This window comes from Cotesia glomerata, linkage group LG6, assembly GCF_020080835.1.
Source record: "Cotesia glomerata isolate CgM1 linkage group LG6, MPM_Cglom_v2.3, whole genome shotgun sequence".
NCBI classification, from domain to species: Eukaryota; Metazoa; Arthropoda; class Insecta; order Hymenoptera; family Braconidae; genus Cotesia; species Cotesia glomerata.
Window position 1 is genome coordinate 15434270 of NC_058163.1, and position 9479 is coordinate 15443748.

At 29.6% G+C, this 9479-nt stretch overlaps 1 long non-coding RNA gene across 1 annotated transcript; it reads left to right on the forward strand.

Annotated features, from left to right (window-relative positions):
• The first annotated feature begins 397 nt into the window (after positions 1-397).
• LOC123267003 lies at positions 398-8580 on the forward strand. Its single transcript, XR_006509934.1, has 2 exons — positions 398-481; positions 8495-8580. It is a non-coding gene; the product is annotated as an uncharacterized LOC123267003 (long non-coding RNA).
• Positions 8581-9479: the final 899 nt, after the last annotated feature.

Below are 9479 nucleotides of genomic sequence, written 5' to 3' on the forward strand. Positions count from 1 at the left end.
AGGAGTAGAAGTAGCTGCTTCATTACATGTAACCTCTCAAATGGCTCATTCTTCATTTTTTTTAATTATATTATTTATTTATTTATTTAAAAATTTGAAAAACTTTCCGACTTCTGTATAATATAAAAAAAAAAATTTCTTCCTTAATTTTATCAGATTATAAATTAATCATCTTACTTGTATTTGTCCGAATAAGAAAGTAAAAATCGATTCGTATAACAATATCAACTATGTAGCTGTCACTAGAATTTTATATAATGATCTACAAAAACTATACTAAATTATAAATATCATTCAATATACTTTTCTATATAAACTATAAATATTTTTATATGGGTGATATATATTTCTTTATAAGAAATGTTTAATTTTAATATATATATGATTAATTGAATTTTTACAGATAAATATCTGCATACATAATGGGAAACCAGAAAAACAAAAAACGCAAGGTATCTAATAAGTGGAGTTGGGTCTACATGTACGTAAAATACTTCACAGTTATTATTTTTGATTTTTTTATTATAAAATTTTTTACATTTTATATTGTTTAAGTTATTATTTTATCGTTTTGAAAATTTTGAAAATAACTTCAACTCAGGTCTTTAACCTTGTAAATGGTGTAAACATTAATGACAAAATTTTAAAATAGAAGAGTGTATTTTTAATTGTTACCTTAAAGCTTATTCCTGGTGAATTTATTTCGTCGCGTTTTTTTGTTATCTGATTATTGCTTAGTCAGTATTCGACGAAAAATTATTAGTATTGATTATCATTAATCGATGGTGAAATTCAGAATACTGACAAAATGGTCATTAGTATCATTATTTTTCAAATCTCTATCTTTTTAAAAATTTAAGTTTTTTTCAAAATCTAATTTTTCACAATTTGAATTTTTTCGTATTCTTGACATAATTTTTTTTTCAAAATTTGAATTTTTCAGGAAATTATTATTTTTTATCCAAATTTTATTCATGCAAACAAAATTTTTTTTTTCAATTTTAAAATTATTGTACACTTCTAACATAATTTTTCTTCAAAATTTGAATTTTGTCTATCCTGATGAAAAATTTTACAGTGTCTTACAATGGTAGTTATTGTCAACGGCAATTATAATAGTTTACATATTTTTTGTAACTGGTCACTATCCCAGACAATAATGAATGTTCTTTGGGTATAGTAATATCTTCTATCCCCGATTTTAATCAATACTGTCGATATCAAGAATAATAACAGGGTCATTCCATGACAAATCGACCAATAGTTTGAATCGACCCCTTTCGATTTGGATAAATTTTGGTGAGAAATTTTTTTTTTTTAAATATAGAAGTTCTGCCAAAGGAAAAAAAATAATTTTCAAAAGATATGCAAATTCAAAATTTCGCGATTTTTCGAATTTTTCAACTTTGTTTTTATAATATCTCGAACGCTATTATAGATACTTAGATACTTGGGGCTATTGAAAAAAAAAATATTGTAGAAAAAATTTTGAAAAATGCCAAATTTGTCGAATTTTGAATTTTTAAAAATCGTCAAAAATGACGAGCACTACTCAAATTTTGGCTCAATTTTTTTTTTTATAATACCTTGTACCGATCTTAAAAGATCCTGAAATTTTTGGAAAGTGGTTTTTATTTTTTTTTAAAAATATAAATTTTTGAATTAAAAAAAAAATTTTTTTTGTTTTTTGCATTTTTTAAATAAGGTAAAGTTATGCGAATATATAGTATTGTAATTTCGAGTATTAAAAAATTAAATGCACGACGTGGAAATATTAAATAATAAATTAATTTCAACTTTTTTTTTATTCTTTGGACATAATCTTGAAGTCATCCTTAACGCATGATATAATTTGTTATTTGTCCTTTTTTTACTTTATTTGAAGTTGTTGACGTCACTTATCGTCTTATTAACATAGGAATAATTTGTAATTTGAGATTGAGAACCATTAATGTGCAGAAATTTGTAAGTAAATAAGTATTCGAAGAACGAAAAAAAAATTGATATTCTCATCACATTCTTTCTGTTTTTTATTGGAAATTAATATCTGTTTGACTTATTTGGCGTTAAATACTATAATTGAAGTGAATAAACGGACGAAATATATCATGCGTTAAAAAAAATAAAAAATTATATCATGCGTTTAGCCTGACTTTAAGATTATGTCCAACAAATAAAAAAAAGTTGAAATTAATTTATTATTTAATATTTCCACGTCGTGCATTTAATCTCTTAATGCTCAAAGTTACAATACTATGTATCTGCATAACTTCACCTTATTTAAAAGTCGCAAAAAACGAAAAAATATTTTTTTTTGAAATTCTAAAATTCATATTTTTGAAAAAAAAAACCACTTTCCAAAAATTCCAGGATCTTTTAAGATCAGTACAAGGTATTATAAAAAAAAAAATTGAGCCAAAATTTGAATGGTGCTCGTCATTTTTGACGATTTTCAAAAATTCAAAATTCGACAATTTGTCATTTTTCAAAATTTTTTTCTAAAATATTTTTTTTTAATATCCCCAAGTGTCTCGTTCAAACAAACGAAAAGCCATTCCTGTATCTATAATAGTGTTCGAGATATTACAAAAACTAAACTGAAAAGTGGAAAAATCACGAAATTTTGAATTTGCATATCTTTTGAAAAAAAAATTTTTTTTTTTTTTTCATTTGGCAGAACTTCGTTACATGATAAAAGAAAACTTCTGACCAAAATTTATCCAAATCGAACAGTGTCGATTCCAACTATTGGTCGATTTAACATGAAATGACCCAAAATTATCATTTATAATGATAATCATTAAAAATGACTTATGGTAATTATTAAGATAAATTTTTGAGACTGCAGCCTTGTACGGAAATTGTAAAGAGATTTTTTGACAGAATAAGCGTTTTTTTGTTTGATATTTTTTTTTGTGACTAAAAGTACCGTTCGATTTTGTATTTTTAAAAGCCTCATACATTTAGTTGAATGGTTTTTTTTTTTTTTTCGTAAATTTTAATGCTAATTGTTCATATTTTCGATCTACTATATATTACAATGCGAAGATATCTGTTATTGAATAGCCGAAAGCGCAAAAGAGAAGAGAAGATTAAGAAAGCCATAGAGGGCATGAAGATGGAGAGAGATGACGGAGACGAGAAACGGAGTGAGGGTATGAGTAATGATTATAATTTTTTTAGTAATAAGATTAGCCACGATACTACTACAGACAGTTCACGTGAGACTGTAGTTCCGTGAAAAAGACAAAAATTTCTTCAAGTGTCTACTCAATGTGAACTAAATTCAGAAGATGAATCAACTAGTCTTGAACCTTTCGATTCAGCTGCATCTAAAGAAAGTTCACTCCATTCGTCAAAGAAACGTGGCAGTTCTGAATTCATTAATACAGAAATATTGTGCGAAAAACAAAAAACGGTTGAGACGTTTACTGATTGCGCACCAATTTCTCAAGCGTTTGACGATATCGAAGAAATAGATTGCACAAACCGTTCAGAGAATGTACAAGATTACTCAGCGGAGATAGATTCTGTTATTAAAGCTGACAGTATTGAGTCTCTCTGTGAACATGAAAATAATGCAAATACGATTAATCATTTCGACAGCAATTCAGTTGATGAAAACAAAAATCTTCCGGCAGTTAATAAAGCGAATATTAATGAGCAAAGTAACGAAAATTCCAATCAACTACTTCGTGATCAAACCGATAATGAACCATACTTTAAGGAGCACATAACAACTAGACGCGTTGTTGATTTGGATTGGATTATGCATGAATTGCACGAAGCATTTGATGGTAACCATAAGGGATCATGTCAGGGTCGCTTCCAGGATCTAGTAATGTTACGCTCTACCAATCGTGGATTGTTAACCCAAATGTTTTGGCAATGTCAAAATTGTTCTATACATGCAAGTATTTGGTCTGAATCACAAAAGTCTACAAACAGTATGTCTTTGAATGAAAGTGTTGTATTAGGTTCGTTGATAAGTGGTATAGGCTATACGAACTTGAAAGAACAGCTAGCAACAATGAACATACATGTCATGACAGACAAAACTTACAGAAAGTATCGTGACAAAATAGAAAGTTCAATTCGTGGAACATCAGAAAAAGAAATGGCTGAAGCAGCAGAAATGGAAAAAGAATTAGCAATCAAAGCGGGTTATTTTGTCATGCACAATGATACTCAAGTTCCGTACATAACAGTCATTGTCGATGGGGCCTGGTCTAAGCGTTCATACAAAAATGGGAGATATGATGCTTTATCGGGTTTTGCAACAATTATCGGCTTTCGTACTGGAAGAGTACTTTACTGCGGAATGAGAAATAAATATTGTTCAATGTGTTCTGCTGCTGTAAGATGTCAGAAAGAACCAACTGAACATGTCTGCTTTAAAAACTATGCTCGTAACGAACCATCAACACGAATGGAAGCAGATATTATCGTGGAAGGTTTTAAATGTAGTGTTCAATTGCACGGACTTATTTACAATAGTTTCGTTGGAGATGGTGACAGTAGTGTGCATCAGGCTATTGTTGATAATAATCCTTACAAAGATTATGGTATTGAAGTTAAGAAAATTGAATGCAAAAATCACTTGTTCCGTAATTTCTGTAGACATATTGTTAATGCATCAGAAATAAAAATCCCTGCATCAACTGTATTACATGTTATGGCATTGCGTAAGCGTGTTAAAGAAAGCGCGGTAAAAATGCGTAAACATGTAGAAAAACGTGTTAAAGACATTAGGAAGAGTAATTGTGATCGAGACGAACAAATTAAGCGATTGGGCGAAATCCTTATGAATATGCCAAAACATTTCTTTGGTGACCATAGTCAATGTAAAGAAAAAACGATTGATGGCTGTGAAAACATCAAAGAGAATATAATAGCAAGCTAAGAACTAGTTGGAATTTACCCAATTGTTATCCAAATTGTTTCAAGATTATCTAAACATGCGGACAGTTTGTTAGATAACGTCACAACAAATAAAGTAGAAGGTTTGAATTCTATAGCTAATAAAACGTTGGGAGGACGACGTATAAATTACAGCCAGCGTGGTTCATTTAATTTGAGAGTACAGATATCTACAATCCAAGCAGATACTCAAGAAGTTGGAACAAAAATCCATCAATACATGGGTTTAAAAGTACCTTCTGAAGTTACTAAATTAGAGCAAAGTAAACAAGCTCAGTTACTCCGAACTCAAAAGTCCCGGCAAACGAAAGGCAGGTCTTATCGATGATTTTACGGTGTTGACAAATCATACGGAAAAGTTAAAGATGATGACATGCCTTGGTTTGATTACAAGCAAAAAGAAACAGAACATTTCCAGAAACTGAAGGATCGACAAAAGAAACGCGATCAAATAATGACGGTAACAATTGATCAAGCTCAATCGGCAAATTGGCATCAATACCGGCGAGACATTATAACTGCATCAAATTTTGGGTCAATATGCCGTCGAAGACTTACTACCTCATGTTCAGCGATGGTTAGCAAAATTGTATATCCTCCAGTATTGAATGTTAGTTCAGTACAGTTTGGGCGTGAATTCGAAAAAAAAGCCTTACAAGATTTGGCAAGGAAACTAAAACTGCAACAAGATGAAATAAAACCCTGTGGGCTTTTTATCGATAAACAAATCGAATATTTAGGTGCAACACCAGATGGTCTTATTGGCGACGATTATATTGTTGAAGTTAAATGTTTAGAATCTGTAAAATATTTATCACCAGATGAAGCTCTCGAATTGGAAAAGCCATGCATGAAAAATATTTTTGATTTGAAAACCGGGCGCTTGAAAAAAGTATACAATTATTATTATCAAGTTCAAGGGCAGTTGCATATCACAGATCGAAAAAAATGTTATTTCACTGTATGGACACCAAAAGGTTTGATGTATGAGATTATTGAAAAAGATGATAACTTTTGGGAAGAAAAAATGGAACCTCTTCTTACCCAATTTTATAAAGAATGCGTACTTCCGGAAATCATAGACAGCCGGAAAAATCGCAATATGAAAATTCGCGAACCGAGCTTTATTCTTGAAGCTCAAAGAAAAGCAGAAGAAAAGAAGAAATTAAAAATTGATGATTCAACAGAAAAAGAAAAACTTGAAGACTATAGCGTGGACACATCTTCCACGATAACTAAAACATTGTTGCTCGAAATTGTCGAGAGTGCAAATCTTGATGATATTGAAATGATTTGGCAGCAAGAGAGTCAGCTCATTACCAAAATTTGCAGTGACATTGAAAATTCAATCGGAAATGTCATAAGAGATTGCATTGAATATCCCGTTGATCGCAATATGGCAGAATACAAGTTGAAAACTTCCAATTTATCAAATAAATTGGCTAACTTAAACCATTTATTGAATAACGAATTTTTGTTAGCGGATGTTTCATTAGATGGCATTGTTTGTTTCGAGCAATCGCCGATATTGTTTTATGTAATGAGGAAAGATATATTGATATTAAAGTATATATAATCAATCATGTTCTCTCCAATAAAGCTAAATACGCACCCATTATTTACTACGGTGGTATTCCGGTCGGTGACAAAAATTTTGCTGGTGTCGATGATTTCTTACGCAAAATTGCGCGCGACAGAAAATGGGGTGATCATGGTACTCTCTATGTTTTGTGTACTGCATTAAAAATCAATATAGTCGTTGTTGGTGTTGATCGATCAGATCATCACCTTATTGATATTAGAAAGTATTCACCGACTATCACACAGTCAATCACACCTATAACAATGATAAATGAAGTGGACCGGCATTTCATAGCTGCCCACAGAAGAACGGGCTCTCCTAAGTTTGACTTGCCAACTTGGCATGATGAAAATATTAAAAGTATCAAAGTAGATGAACTTTTAACTTATTATGAATACAAATTCAGCAACAAAAAAATAAATACTGAAGTTATTCCATCAAAAACAAATTTCTTCGGAAATTCTGTTTCATCCCGAATTCGTAAAATTTTACAAGAAATACAGGACAGTAAGTATCTCCAAAAAATAGAAAAAATCGTTGAATGTAACCGAGATCTTATCGAAAGTCTTGCTATCTATATAAACAACATGCCAATGAATTCTGAGCCTGATTCAAATCGAGATAATGAAATAATTGTACAAAATTCTTTCTCTACAGAATTTCTTGAACGTTTCTTTATCTATTACGTTGAACCAGATGGTAATTGCTTCTATCGTTCTATTGCGAAACTATTGTTTAATAATGAAAACAAATATTTCGAAGTAAAACTTTTTTGCATCAATCACATTCTTAAATATCAAAAATATTACGCCATACTATGTGAAACCGGTATTATAGAAGTTGAAAGGAGAAATAATGATGGTGATCGTGAAGTTTTACATGATCCAAAGATAGATGACTTTATTAGAATGGTAGCTTGGGATACAATTTGGGGTAATGAAGGTTCAACGATTGCAATAAGCCACTCATTGGAATTGAAATTAATTACATTCGCTACAGATATAGATTTTGAAGTAAATCTGATAATTGATTCAGGACCCGAAATAACACGGTCGCCAAATTTCTTAACAGTATTTAATTATAACAACATCCACTATTATGCAGCTCGTCGCAGAAGTCATAATTACAATATTATCGAGGTTGAAAATGATTTTGGAAGAAAACTTCAAACTGTACGCTGTGACTTATTTGCTTTGTGTAAAGACTACTTGTCGTTAAAATAGTTCGTAAAATCTTTTCTATAACTTCAATACAAATTCATCATTGTTATCCCTGATTTGGAAAAAATTAAAAAAAAGAAATTGAAGTTTTTTATTCCATCATAGTGGTTTTAATATCAATATTATGAAAAATACGACTTCTCCCAAATTCTTCACATAAATAATCAAAACACTAATAACACTAGTTTTACATTTCACTTTGTTTATATTCTTCGTTATCTTTAACTGCTTGATGATAAATACATGGCACTTTATTTAATATTTACCTCGAAGAGATTTTACTAAAAATTTTCGAAAATAATTAGTGACTAAAAGGAAGTTGTCTACAGTTTAATGCATTTATAAAATCATCAGTATTGTTTTTTTTTATATCGTAAATTACAACATTCATACTGTGCACATTTACAGCATATTAAGTAAAATACCATAAGTGGTGGTAAGAGGGCGGAGGTGGGATTTTTATAACAAATTTTTTGTGAATCTTATTATAACAGAATGAGCACTAAAAAAAATCGGTCAGCTTTGCGACTTGAAAAAAAAAGAGTTTGCTTTGCATCTCTGAAATAGAAAAACGGTCAGCTTTGCGACTTGAAAAAGAAAAAAGAGTTTGCTTTGCATCTCTAAAATACAAAAACGGTCAGCTTTGCGACTTGAAAAAAAAAAGAGTTTGCTTTGCATCTCTGAAATACAAAAACGGTCAGCTTTGCGACTTAAAAAAAAAAAGAGGGTTTTATTTACATAGCAAACTATACTAATTTCTTATATTTTTCAGGAAATTTTTGAAGAGAAGAAACAAACAGGAAAAGATAGTTCACTCATTTCCGACGGCGTAAGACTGGTTCAATTGTTGGAAAGCGGTACGTATAACTATATAAAATGTTTCAAAAAATCATAAATCTTTTCAATTAATATTATTAATAAATGTATATAAACATATATTATTTTACTGATGGTTTTATGTTTGAACGTAGCTGTTGAAGTAATCGGTACTTTTAATTACTTATTGGAGCAGTCGGGGAAGCATTTGCATTTAGTATTGATTCTTTCTTTTATACTTGGTGTTCGGAGTTTTGTGAATTTTCTAAGTCATGCAAGGTAATATTTAATTATCAAAGTTATTTTCACGACCGATTGTATATGGGGCATTCCATGCCAAATCGACCACTTTTGACGCCGACCCTTTTCGATTTTTCTGAAATTTTGGTATCTTTCTCTACCCTATTAAAAACAATTTTCTAAATTTTTTCAAATTTTTTTACCCAACCAAAAAAAAAGTTACGAGTTATTTATAAATGATAGCTTTTTTTTTTGTTAAATAACCATAACTTTTTTGAAAATTAACTTACTGGGACGTTTTTTTTTAAATTTTTATTTTTAAATGTACTTTTCAGAAAAAAAATAAAAATAATAATTTTGATTCATATTCAACGTTTTTTTTTGAAAATTTTAGGATAATTGACATTTTTGATTTTTTTTTTTTAAAAATCTTCAGTATATTCTGCGAATTTCCTGAAGTTTTCGGAGTGGTATTTTTTTTCTTTCTATTTTTTTTTTTAATGAAAAAAAAAAATTTTTTCTTAAATGTTTGTTTTTTGTTATACCACTCTGAAAATTTTTCAGCAAATTTAGAAAACATCAAAATCCGAGAAAAAAAATTAAAAACAAAAATTAAAACTGACAATCGTCGATAAGATTTGATTATTTTCCAATAAAGTTAGATCAAAAATTAAAAGAAGCATTGAATTATTTTTTTGTAA